At 40.5% G+C, this 14094-nt stretch overlaps 2 protein-coding genes across 2 annotated transcripts in view; one reads left to right on the top strand and one right to left on the bottom strand.

Annotated features, from left to right (window-relative positions):
• Nucleotides 1-1856, top strand: part of ZNF217 (zinc finger protein 217) — a 102190-nt gene extending 100334 nt beyond the window's left edge. Inside the window, exon 7 of the transcript XR_016347031.1 lies at nucleotides 1778-1856. The gene's annotated coding sequence lies outside the window, so the exon portion shown is untranslated. The remainder of the gene's footprint in view (nucleotides 1-1777) is intronic.
• The window catches only part of TSHZ2 (teashirt zinc finger homeobox 2), a 296013-nt gene that overhangs the window by 31111 nt on the left and 250808 nt on the right, over nucleotides 1-14094 (bottom strand). The window lies entirely within an intron of this gene.

Below are 14094 nucleotides of genomic sequence, written 5' to 3' on the forward strand. Positions count from 1 at the left end.
TTCCCCCACTGACTGATGTCAAATGTGGCAGAGGCTTTACTAACATGAGGTTCAGTTACTTCATAAAGGTCTTGTTCTGCCCTTTATGTAAACCTCCCAATGTCAACAGCAGGCTATGAATCAATGGTGGCGTATGACCCTAATTCTGTCGTACCAGCCAAATGGATCATAATTAAAAATGTTATTTGGCCCTCTCCACAGAATGGGCTTGACACCACTGGAATAGAATAGTGACCTTATATGTTCTTCATCTCCAATTCCTACTGCTTTAATAGGCACATGTGTAAGCATGTCACCCTTCAGTAATTACATGACCAACACATTATAAATACAATAAATCTGTACGTATCAATGGGAAATAGACACTGATAGGGCTCGTCTACACTGGCCCCTTTTCCGAAAGGGGCATGCTACTTTCACAGGTCGTAATAGGGAAATCCGCGGGGGATTTAAATATCCCCCGCGGCATTTAAATAAAAATGTCCGCCGCTTTTTTCCGGCTTTTAGAAAAGCCGGAAAAGAGCGTCTACCCTGGCCCCGATCCTCCGGAATAAAGCCCTTTTCCGGAGGATCTCTTATTCCTACTTCAAAGTGTAGGAATAAGAGATCCTCCGGAAAAGGGCTTTTTGCCGGAGGATCGGGGCCAGGGTAGATGCTCTTTTCCGGCTTTTCTAAAAGCTGGAAAAAAGCGGCGGACATTTTTATTTAAATGCCGCGGGGGATATTTAAATCCCCCGTGGATTTCCCTATTACGACCTGTGAAACTAGCATGCCCCTTTCGGAAAAGGGGCCAGTGTAGACGTAGCCATAGAGTTTCCACATACATAAAGAAACCTTGCATGGGGCAAACAAAAATAGAGACGGCTAAATTTTTAGCTCTTTCCTTTGACATTGTATGCCCATAAATGCAAGCACCAGCAATTCATGGGCCTAATCCTGCAAAGAGTTATGAATCCCACTGAAACTAGTGCTCAGTGTGTGCAAATCAAGCATTTCAACACTTAAGAATATAGTATTGTGCATGAGGATGAAGCGTTTTCACAGGTCTAACTGTTGCACAAGGAGCTCCTTTAAAAATGCAATGGATTGAAAGTCCAGAAGTAGGCATGCAAATAGGAGGCTGTCCAAAAATATAGCCCTCTAAAGTACTACCTGTATTGGACATTGGTAAATACCAGAGGAGGAGAAGTTACTAAGTATAATTATTATGAAGCAGACAGAATTTTATTAAACAATTGCTAATCATATTGTTGAAAGTATTCTAAAATTACATGTTTATCAAACATTAGTAAACACCTAAAACAATCAGCTACCCCTCTGAACCTAAAACAATGAGTATATTAAAAATGATTTCACGTGATTATTTTGATCTTATTTCACAGAAGATGGTTAATCTATAAAAATAAATAATAAGGATTGTCTATCTCCTAGAACTGGAAGGGACTTTGAATGGTCATTGAGTCCAGTCCCCTGCCTTCACAGCAGGACCAAGTACCATCCCTGACAAATTTTTGCCCCAAATCCCTAATTGGCCTCTGCAAGGATTGAACTTACAACCCTGGGTTTAAGCAGGCCAATGCTCAAACCACTGAGCTATCCCTCCCCCCATCAATAATCTACTTTATTTAAATACAATTATGGATAATATTAAAAATGGTCTTCTGTGTAACTGGAATAAGGGTTCAACTGACCTCAGATGTGAGACAGATACGACTACCTATCCATGAGATGCATATGAAAAGTTTTAAACCTCTGACGGGTTCTATTATTTTCGCAGGGCATGCTGATGGGAATGCACCAGGCCTACACAATAGGAATGTGTACTCTGGTATGGCAATTGAAAGGAGAGAATCCTGATTGCTGCGGAGACACCACACACCTACTGAAGACAATGGTCCAAATTTGGAGAGCTGTTAGCATTAAGAGCTATTCAGTGGAATCATCTTAATAAAAGTTGCTGGTACTCGTCGCCTCTCAGGATTTGGCATTTCTACAAACTTCTTTGCAATGTGAAATGTCTCACTTGTAATTCCTTCCAGTGACATCCATGCTCATCAGGCACAGACAGCTTTGCAAGTACACAGGATATGGGCTATTTTCAGTCTACAGCAGCTGATAATGCAAATGGCAGGCCCACCAATATGGGGGCCAAAGGAAGCAATTTCCCCAAGGTTCAGCATTTCTAAATGGCCCAGGGTTCTTAGCTGCTGCTGCTGCCATTGTAGCAATAGCAGCTGTGGGCCCTTTAGAATTGCTGCAGGAACACTGTGTTGTTTTCTCTGGCCGGCTCTGAGGGCTGCCCGGGGAACAGAGAGCATCATTCTGTCTGGGTGCCGCTGGAGGGCTGGCTGTCCCAGACCTGCCCCTTTGGCCTGAAGCTCCATCCCTCTTAGGAGTGTGGAGCTGGCCACCCCCACGCATTGCCCAGTGGCCTGGCAACCCCATTGGCTCCCCTGGCCACTGGTGCAGTCAACACTGAGCTGAAAAATCCCTGCTTTTTAAACTACTTAAGAAAGGCGGGCAGCCTTCCAAAGGGACCTCTACCATTACTTGCAAATACTTTATTAAAATCACTGATGCTAAATGTATCTCATTCAGTTCTGATATTCAGAAAGGCTTCCACTGTGCTTTTTATGAAGCCAGCTAACTAAATGGCATCTGAAGAAGTGGGCTGTGCCCATGAAAGCTCGTGATACCAGCTACATGTTTTGTTAGTCTTTAAAATGCTATCAGACTATTTGTTGTTTTTAAAGTTTTTTAAGTAGTATTAGTTTACAGTAGCCTTATATGAACTCCAACCAGTGAGTCACAGTAAACTAGACTCCTTCCTCTCATGATGCTCTTATAGAAAAGAGTATGCCTTTCAAATTCCAGTCTGCTCAGAGGTTTATTGCTATATTAAGACATTCAGTTGGTTTTAGCTGAAGACAGAACCAGAAGACAGACGTACATAGGGAATCTGCAAGAAAACAGAAATTAAGTGGGCCCCCTCATGAAAATGTTGTTATTCGTTTTAACGAAATTCTCCCTAGGTTTATGATTTTAAATAACAAGCAAACCCTAAATGTTCTCCCTCTGTCCCTCAAATCAAAACAAAGCAAAGCCAAAAAATAAGTTCCTATTTACCAGACAGACTTTTTTCCAAAGATGTAGTTGAAGTTCAGATATGGCTAATCATTCAGCAATAAATTATGAGGGAAGTCTGTTCTTGAGTTTGATAGTATCTAGAACTACTTTATAGCAAATCAATATTTTGTCTACTTTCCAATAGTCATAAAGGATACATGATTTTATAGCAATGCCATATACCTTAAAGCCATCCCAAGAATATTTTGTAGTGCACAGAAATGCAAGGCATCAACTGGAAATGAAAACTTCCATAAAGAAAAAAGACCTATTTCTTGCTGAAACACACAAGACATGTTATTAGTTTTCCTGGGTTTTGGTGTGTGTAGGAATTTGCCAAACCTTGGAAGGTCAATATTGTTTTAACAGCATTACCAAGTCTTCTACTACTTCCTGATCTCGTAGATGACATTTAGGGGTAAATTAGAGCTAAATAACAGCACAGAACATTGAGAGGCAGGACTGGTGGCTGTAAACCAACTTCATGGGACTGTGAGGCTACATCGAGAGAGTAGGGCTATTTCGGGATACCGGAAGTATATATATTTTGAAATAATGGGCGTGCTGTTCCGGCATCGCTGTAACCCTTATTCCATGAAGGTTAAGGGATTTGCTGGAATCGTGCTTTATTTTGAAATAACCTTAAAATAAGCTACACAATTTGCATAGCTTATTTTGAGGTAAGGCTGCTATGTAGACGCACCCTGAGAAACTTAGCCACATGCATGATAAATGGTCTGGTAAACTAAAATCATGCCGGACTATGGATGTTGCCATACCAGAGAGAGCCGGACTGGAGAAGTTCAACGTGTATATAATTTTGATTTCTTATCTCCTATACTGTCTAACCAAGGAACACAGACTCTGTTATGTCTACAAATCAGGAAGAAAAATAACATGCAATATGTACGAGTGGTCTATGTGGAGTGGCTGCCAGACTTGCCAGGCCTCTGGGCAAGGTGTGAGTGTAGGGGGGTGGGGGGCGGGGGCGGGGGAGATGGAGGGAGCTCTGCACTCCTGGGCTACGTCTAGACTGCAAGCCTCTTTCAAAAAAGAGCGTCTAGACTGCAAGCAGTACTTTCGAAAAAGCAAGCCGCTTTTTCGAAAGAAAGCACCCAGGTAGTCTGGATGCTCTCTTTCGGAAAAGCCCTGTTTGCATTCAAGAATGCCTTTTTTTGAAAGAGCACTTTCAAAAAAAGGCATTCTTCCTCATGAAATGAGGTTTTCCGCCGTCGAAAGAAAAGCCGCGTTCTTTCGATTTAATTTTGAAAGAACATGTCTGTAGTCTAGACGCAGGTGAAGTTTTTTCGAAAAAAGGCTACTTTTTTCGAAAAAACCCTTGAGTCTGGACACAGCAATGGAAGGTGTGAAGCCTCAGATGAAAGAGCAGGACTGGGGCTAACAGTGTCATTAACAGCCAGGGCCCCCAAGCCCTTTTGAATCATCAGGCCCCAAGGCTACTATCCCCATTACCTCCCCCTGTTAATGGGCCTGGGTCTATGTATTTGCGTAATTTTTACAAACATTCATGAGGTACTAGTGACACCTACTTCTCACCTAATACTGTGTAGATGCAAATAGGCATTCATAATTTAAACGAATCCTGTTTCTGCACCCCCACAAACATAAGCTGGATGCAAAAGGAAAAGGGAACGCTCTCTCCAGATACAGTGAGGATCAAGCAGAATCTCATTAAGGACCACTTCAAAGATCAGTTCTTCATTTCCATACAAACAAGTTTAAATTATCTTGTGTGAATCTGCTGTTAGCAGTTGCACTGTTCCATTATGCATGATTCCTGACTGCTTGTATCATGAATATCTGCACAGTGCTCCATTAGCAATTTTCAGTGTTATGCTAAAGCTTGCAAGTGGTCATGTTATTAGGTTAAAGTACTATATTATGCATATGTATTCCACCTTCCCTATTTGTTACTACTTCTGATGGTGGCCCATATTTTCAGAATTTCACATGGATTTGCCCACCTACTTTGCATGGTCTATTTCTGTGATTGCAGGTGCAAACACAGTGGATACACAAACACAAATGATAGCTAGCTGGCCATTTGCTCATACATTCACTGGAGGATAACTGTGCTAAATACATGCACAGATCAGGAATTAGTCATGTATGCGTTACGGATCAACCAGTGTCTATAAAGTTATCCCTTTTATATAATTAAAATATCACTATGGCACAATTTATTAGTTTTATTGAATAGATTTTTCTTCTATACAGTGATAATTCTTTCTCCAGTTTTCTCATTTTCTCTATATACCTTATCATCCTCTGTATATTCTCATTTCAGTCCTATATAAATATAGAGCGAGACCTTATCAATAGCTTTTATGAGCTAAATTGTGCTGTCAATTACTCAAGCAGTCCTTGCTACAGTGTTATTCATGTTAGTAAAGAGAGATGGATTTGTCCCTAGCTGAATAAAGGGATGTAGCTGATGTGTTACAATGAGAACTATATAACATACATTATATTTATAAGAGTAAATGAGGATACTCCTCATGTATTGATTACTTTGCAAAGCTCTCGACCGTGGCTGAATGGTTATGTGATGCAGACAGCTTGAATAGTTACCTCATAAACCCAAGCAGCCTAGATTCAGCTTTGTCTTAGCTTCCGCTTGATTAAAAAAAATACATTTTCTCTATCCAAAACATGCTGTTTTTATAGAAAACTTCCATTTTTATTTGTATGTCCTTCCCCTCATCAGGGAAAGGGCATGCCAAAGTAACTGGGACACCTCAATTGAGTTGTACATGATGTATACCATGCAAAACAGTCTGTTTGTTTCAAGGAGATTATCCCTCTGAAACCAAATTTGAAGGCAGAATGTGATTCTGAAAGTCCATTGGCTTTGCAATAGTGGTTCAGTGCATTGGAAGTCTCATCAAGAAATTCTGATTCATGATATCAAATGACAAAAGAAACTTCTTGTAATTGTAACGTGTTGTTGTTGTATGATGGGGCCATAGGGCTGAGTGCCTCTTCTTGCCTCTGTTTCATACCACTTCTTGTGGACTTAAAAGATATAGAGTGGCATGAATCATCATAAGGATAATACTTATGGAGGTTAGGTCCGTAAAAGGCTATTAGCCAGGGGATAGAAATGGTGTCCCTGGCCTCTGTTTGTCAGAAGCTGGAGAAGGATGGGCAGGAGACAAATCGCTTGATCATTGTCTTCGGTCCCCCCCCCCCGGGGCACCTGGTGCTGGCCACTGTCGGCAGACAGGCTACTGGGCTAGATGGACCTTTGGTCTGACCCAGTACGGCCGTTCTTATGTTCTTATGTACTTGAGTCTGATCAGATGTTCTAAATGGCACATTACATTTGAGATGCAACTGTTTGGAATCTTAAGACAAATCCAGATCCACATTTTGAAAATAACATTTTTCTTTTTAAGAGTCCAAATCAAATTCCTGAAGTCAACCTTTTACCTCTCTCTAACTTTTTTGGGGCTATTCAAAATCCAGATACAAAATTTGAGGCTAGCTCACCATCTGTGATAATGGACTATCTGCTCTGATATTTTTACCCTCATAAATTTCCAATTAATGTGTATTCTTTTCAAGGTAGTTCATCCATTGGCGTGGATGGTGTGCTTCTAATTTGTCACTTAGTCTTGCACATCACACCTGGCTTCTTATCACGGGGCCTCACAGCAACAATTAAAGCAGCAATGAAACATTAAAACCCTGATTCTGCATGGTGCTCAGTGCTTTCAATGACCATTCATGGCTGTGAGAATACAGGATACTCAACACTTCACACAGGGGTTTCCAATGCACATAATTTGACCAGATCCCTGAAGGTGTTGCCAATTTTTGCTACTATCCAAGGGTATAATAATAATAATAATAATAATAATAATAATAATAATAATAATAATAATAATAAATTGATTAATTAATACATTTAAAAAATTCTGAATAGCCCCTTGAATAGTAGCAAAAACTGGCAATGAGTTCAGGGATCTGCTCAAATTAGTAATTAATTATTATCATGGCACTTAGAATCCATAGTCATGGTCAAGAACACCATTGTGCTAGGCTCTGTACAAACACAGCGCAAAGAGATCTCACTCTAAGGGTGTGTCTAGACTACATGCCTCCTTCGACGGAGGCATGTAGATTAGCCAGATCGGAAGAGGGAAATGAAGCCGCGATTAAAATAATCGCGGCTTCATTTAAATTTAAATGGCTGCCCCGATCTGCCGATCAGCTGTTTGTCGGCAGATCGGGGGAGTCTGGACGCGATGCCCCGACAAAGAAGCCTTTCTTCATCGACACAGGTAAACCTGGTTTCACGAGGCTTACCTGTGTCGATGAAGAAAGGCTTCTTTGTCGGGGCATCGCGTCCAGACTCCCCCGATCTGCCAACAAACAGCTGATCGGCAGATCGGGGCAGCCATTTAAATTTAAATGAAGCCGCGATTATTTTAATCGCGGCTTCATTTCCCTCTTCCGATCTGGCTAATCTACATGCCTCCGTCGAAGGAGGCATGTAGTCTAGACACACCCCTAGTATGCACTAACAGAGAACTGATGGATACAGACAGATGGGGGAATATAGGAAAACAATGAGAAGTTTGTGATCAGCATGATAGACAGTAGTCTCAGCACACCAGCGGACAAAATATTGACAAGCTGATCTATCTAATTTTGTATCTTTCTTTTCACTTGCTACTTCTTGGCTGAGTCTTTGAGTTACAAACTCTTTTCCTATATCATTGCTAGGTTACCACTACCAGCCAGGTTTTCAGATACCCTTTTTAAATTACAGCAGAGTAATAAAATAAATACAAATTGGGAATTATTTCCATTTCAGGAAGAACAGAGTAACTGGAGAACCAAATTAAGAACTCACAACATTTGTGGACTTGAATGGAAATAAAGCAGGTTCAAATTGTTTACATGCTTTTATATATTTTTCTTTAAAATATTTCTAGAATCCTATTATCTGCAAAGAATAAAACAAACTGTGCATCAAATTTTCATGACTGCAGTAAGAGCTATCAAAAGCATACACACACTTAGCATAACTGTGTGCACAGATGTAATTATATTAGCTGTTGCCCATCACAGTTACTTCAGTGGTACATACAATCACAGTTGTTGCATGGGTAAACCCATCTGCATACTCAGTAGTAAACTCACAGCTATAAAAATCTGGGTTAAAATTCCCAAGCAAAATTTAAAAGTGCAACAACAAGGAACTCAGGGAATAAAAGAGGAGCTTCTTACACTTTGTCTTCCAATTTTAACTTATCTGTAGATACCAGCCCTTCAGTGTCACCTTTTGTGAATACTCATGTGCAGGAATTGAAATACGAAAATAAAAACATCTTGTATGTATGTTTTCAGGCATTTGAATTTCTCTCTTTCTTCTCAAATCCGTTTGACTAGGAATAAAGAATACACAATCTTCTCAGAGCTCTCCATGCCATGATTTATGATATGCGGTCTTGAAAACAGGGTTGCCCCAACTGGCCATCTACCAAAATCCCCTACTCCTTTAAACACCAAAGAGTTAAATCCTTCCCCTCCACTCCCCTACCTAAAAGAAAACAGATGTGATTTTCTTTACAAAAGAGCATTTCATTTAGAGAGCGAAAGAAAAAGGAAAGGCAGAGTTAACATAGCCATTATTCTCCATTTCAGGGAAAGCAAATCCTATTTTGCCTGTCATTATAGTAGGTAGAAAAATCCTTTCATCCAGTCATTAGTTGTAAACATTCCGTCGCCTTGTGGGACCAGGCCTCTGTTTCCCATCCTGCGCTGAAGCCATTTTCTAATACTAATGTTTTATACACACATCTCAGATACAATGCGAACTCCCCCAACCCCAAAGGCAACAGGGCATTCGTTTATACTAAATCAGAAGTGTCACCCTTGGCAACCTGCAGCACTGAAACATTTATTCAGCTTCACATTGCTGGCACTTAGAATTATTTCTTTCATGCCTGATAGCCAAATTACAATATGGCAGGTTTCCCCAGAGCCACTGGATCATTAGTGCCAGCTCACAACATACTTTCAACTGATATGGCATTTCATGTACAGCTGCCAATCAAAAAATAGGAAATGCAAATGATGGAGGGCCCATTGGTGTTCAATTACTGTACAGTGAGCTCCTTACAGCTTCACTTAATGACTGGCAGTCATTTTGCTGAGCGGAAGAAGAGCAGAGAACACAGAGAAGAATTCCCTCCGGGAAGCCAGTTGCAAGTGCAAGAAGTTTTTACATTTGATTTCCATATTTATTAATTTTCCCCCCTCTGTGTGTTTCTAAACACTAGGCCAAAAAAAAAAAAAAAAAAAAACCCCACCTTAGCACAGCTTGTTATACAAATACCCAGTCTTGTCAGTTCAGTCGATTGCCAAGGCCACATCAGCAGAAGATGAAGGGTTTTTTTCTGCTCAAAATGCATCACTCTTCTTAGAAAAGCTCAAGGTGTTTCAGCCTCCACATGAAAGAGTTTAAACTGCTCCCGACTAGATTATTAATAATCCAGTTTAGTCATTTCAGTGGTCCCTCACATACCCAGGAATAAAAGATGCTGCCAGCCTGCGCGTAGAATGACATCTTATGTCATTTGCAAGCTCTCTGTTTATCTGTCTGTCTGTCTGTCTGTCTGTCTCTCTCACACACATAGACATGATATATCTTATGTGGGCCCAAGCCTGCATGTTGCAGAGTGTATCCTATGAGATGAGGAAAACAATGAAAACAGTGGTACTCCCCTGTCAACTTCCCTTTCTCATCGCAGACCCATGGAGTACTAGGATTGACAAGGGGCATAGTCTAGTACCACATAGAATTAGGCTTTTTAGCTGATATAAACACTTATTACTATATATGTGAGAGCAGCCCTTTGAGGCACCAACCAAAATCGGGGGCCCATTGTGCTTGTTGCTGTAAAAATACATAGGAAAAAACTGTCCCTACCCTGAAAAACTCACAAAACATGGAAGAAAGGAAGTGGTATTATGCTGATTTAGAGGTTCAGTTCCAAGAAGCTGAGCCTCAGAAGTTTCAAATGGCCTTCACCTCACCTTCAAACAGCCTTCACCTCACTCTACTCCATTTTGGGATGTCTTGCTATCCCAGCAGTCCGCACACTCAGGAGAGTGCACGCACTGCATTGAGCCTGACAGTTCTGTGGGAGAGCAGGATGCTCCTTTCACCGTACCTCTTTGCACATCCATATGTGGGATGCTCAGAGCCTGCCCCTAAAGAAAGCCTGCCCCTCTACTCTCATTACTCTCTTTTCTCTGAGTCCTTGTCTACACATACCTGGAAATCAACACTCCAGAGATCGATCTTCCGGGGTTCGATTTAGCCAGTCTAGGAAGAACTCACTAAACCAAATGCTGATGGTGCCCCTGATGATCCCAGTACTGCATGGGGTCATGAGGAGAAAGAAAAGTTGACAGTGGAACCACTGCAGAAATTCAGTGTAAGGTACTTCGACTCCAGTTATGCAATTCTCATAGCTAGAGTTGTGTATCTTAAAATTTAATTTCTCCCCCAGTGGAGATCTGGCCTGACTCTTAACAGTGTGTTAAGCCCCTCTTTACTGCTAGGGGTCAGTTCCCCCTTTGCAGGATTTCTTTTCTTTCCTGGTTCCTCTGGAGTTCTCTGGGACATCACCCCTTTTTCCTTGTTCCACTACCTCTTTGACCTCACAATATTTCCAACCGGAGACAGAACACCGGAGCTGAACTCTGTGAAAGCTGAGGGAAATTGGAGTGTGGCTCTTACTTCAAACTTAGCAGCTTTGCACGCTCTTTATAAGCTGCATCTGAGCTGTAACATAGGCACCTGGGATGCTTGGAGTAAATCTGAACTTCCTGGTTTATGAATCCCATTTTTCTTCCATAGCAAGTGTTACTTTAGTGTCACTCATAGAATTAAGGACTATGCTTGGCTCTAGAGTAACATTACAAGGAACACAATAGTTTTCTCCCACAGATACACCAGGAACATATTTTAGTCACAATAAATCCTAATGTGATCAAGATGTGCTAGCCACCCTCAGATTGGATACTTCCAATTGTAACTATGGGAAACCTATATTTCCTTAAACACATCAGCAGAGCAGAGCTCTAGAGTTGATAAAATGTTGTTTTAATAAAAGTAGTTGTTATGCCTGCCTAGTGACCACTCTTTCAACATTAGTTACTGAGTCATATTAAAAATTCTTAAAAAAAAAAAAAACCAGAGAAAGACAGATGAATCAGTGTCAATAACTGCTATTCTATTGCTTTAGCTCTTATACTTTGATAGAAATAAAAATGCAGCAGAAAGCAATCATTTCCTCTATACAAAAATAATAACATAAAATGTCCCTTCTTCAAGAAGAGCTGATCCACCATAGCATGGGGGTATTGTACGTGCAAGGTAAATAAGGATCATCAAGATGCAACGCACTGAAATATACCTGATCCTGCACAAACAGGAGCTTTCCTGCATGGCTGCCAATTTATTCCCCCGCAGTAGCAGGAGGCATACAGCTAAATTTCTCACATGTCTTTTCAAACTTCCATCTTAGACCCACCCATTCTTCACTGGTTCTCTCATTCCTTTTTAACCATTTGCTCTTGCAAATAAAAAACTGGACACATAAGGAGCTCAGTACAAAGGGTCACTATTCCTATTGTTTTAACTGGTTTTTGTCTGTACATAGACACTACTCCCACTGGTACTAAAGCCTACAAATCTTTCACTTCCCACAATGCAAAATTCAAAGACTTGCAGAATCTATGCCTAAATAAAAGCAGCGAGGAGTCCTGTGGCACCTTATAGACTAACTGAAGTGTAGGAGCATAAGCTTTCGTGGGCAAAGACCCACTTTGTCAGAGCCGCTTTTGCAGATTCAGACTAACACAGCTACCCCTCTGATACTATGCCTAAATGTAAGGTTGGAAGTTGGGAGGTGGGTGGGAAAGCATCCACACTGAAATATGAATACAGGAGTCATAATCCTGAAACAGCCTTTAGAATTATGCCATTAGTATGATGTTGTATTACATACATATTCTGTTACAACGTCAATCACAGGCAGATGCTATAAGTTGTGTTATAAGAAAATGTACTGCCGTAAAACACAGAAGGATCAAAGCATCATCTGATGTTATCAATAATAGTTTGAGATTAGCAATACTATAGACCAAAAGTTTCCATTGCTTCTTTCCTTCTACTTTCTTTCCATTTCATGCACTCATGTCAATATATCTGATTTTATTACATTACCGCAACTTTATGGCCTTACTTTGATGTCACAAGTGGGAAACTGTTTTTTTGGGGGGGAAGGGAATGTGAAGATTGACAGTGAAGGAGAGTACATTTAATCAGAGACACTTTCATTAATTATCAGATGAATGCTTGGAAAGGAAATGTCAAGTTTATCCCAAAAGTAAGTCAACAGTGGCTGCATAATTGTGTTGTTTTGAATTTCCTTTTCCTTATGCTGCATGTGCTTTCTAAAACAAAGATACCATTTGTCTGAATGGTTGAGTAATACTTCAATTAGACCTCATTACTTTTAGCAATGCAAGGGTTACTTTGGAAATGATATCCCTTGGTGCTGTCCACCCCTAATTGACATATCCTGCATAAGCAGATCTCTTTGGCTTTGGAGAAGAAAATGTGTTTCCGTCAAAGAATGGGGAGGGAGCGACTGCTGCTTTTGGTTCATGTAAGATGTCAATCGATGCTGAAAGCTTTACAGAATGATTTCAGAAGCCAAACTTGGTCATACCTGACTGGTAAAAAGAAGGTTGCCTTACCGAATTTGTTTGTGTGTAATTTAATAACCTGACACTGCCAAAAACAGAGGGGAAAAAGTCAGTTTAATTATGGACTGAAATACAGTTATCTAGATACAGCTGAATGCCTGGCAAGTCCTGTCAGTAACTACAGCCACACTTCATTCACCAGATCAAGACATACTTAGGTGTAAAAAAGAGGGGGCTTGCTTGGTGTTTTATCCCAACAATCAACTAACCACCTCCATCCAAAATCAGAACATGATGGTGTAATGAATCCATGTGCTCCAGATGCAATTATTAAACAAGCCACATTCAGGCACATGGGGAAGAGATTAAAAATTATACCGGGTCCTTTCGATCAAAAAAGAAAGGTTCTACCATGTGGGACAGAAGATCTTCCTCAGCAGCTGGCAGAAATAGGTAGTTTATCTTCTTTGTGGGGCATCACTGAAGGGTAAGGTCCCACACTCACTCTCACTCACAAATCCCAGATGGTCTAAAAAATTACCCAATGCACATCGTCTTAAAGCATATCAAGTAAGATGTTTCACTGAAACTTAAATGGCACTTGTTGCATGAGAGGTCTGAGATAGCCAACAAAATAAGCTATTTAAGATTCCATGAAATTTTACTTGCCAACACCACCCTACATTCTTCCAAATTTTACTGTTGTAGAATTATTTTCTGACACAAATATAAGTGTCCATTATGAGCATAGAATATTGCTGCATTTTAACATGCGTACTCACTTCACAATCCACTGGCACAAGGTACAGCTATAGATAAAGTTCATTGGTTGACCTGGAAGCCAGTTCTGCAAGTTACATTTTGGGAACCTGTGGTAGACCTCTGGGATTAGCGATCTCTAGTAGCCCCCATAATTTAATTGTTCTGCCTTTAACAAGATGTCTCCTTGCAATTATCATAAATAAATAATTTGGGTTCAGGAACAGCCATGGACCATATTTATCCACTGATGTCAGAGATGGCCTTGACTCCATTATACCCTTATTGTAGCCTTGTTAACTGGTTTATTTTGAGGGGGAACAGCAGGGGTGCAAGATGGAACAAAGAGGCAAGCAAATTTTAAAAAGCCATTTTTAAAGATATTCAAGATATATTTGTTATGCATCTTATACAAACATACTGTCATTATCCAAAGAAGAATAAAAAAGACAA

Source organism: Pelodiscus sinensis, chromosome 17, assembly GCF_052426305.1.
Source record: "Pelodiscus sinensis isolate ZL-2025 chromosome 17, ASM5242630v1, whole genome shotgun sequence".
In the NCBI taxonomy this organism is placed as follows: Eukaryota; Metazoa; Chordata; order Testudines; family Trionychidae; genus Pelodiscus; species Pelodiscus sinensis.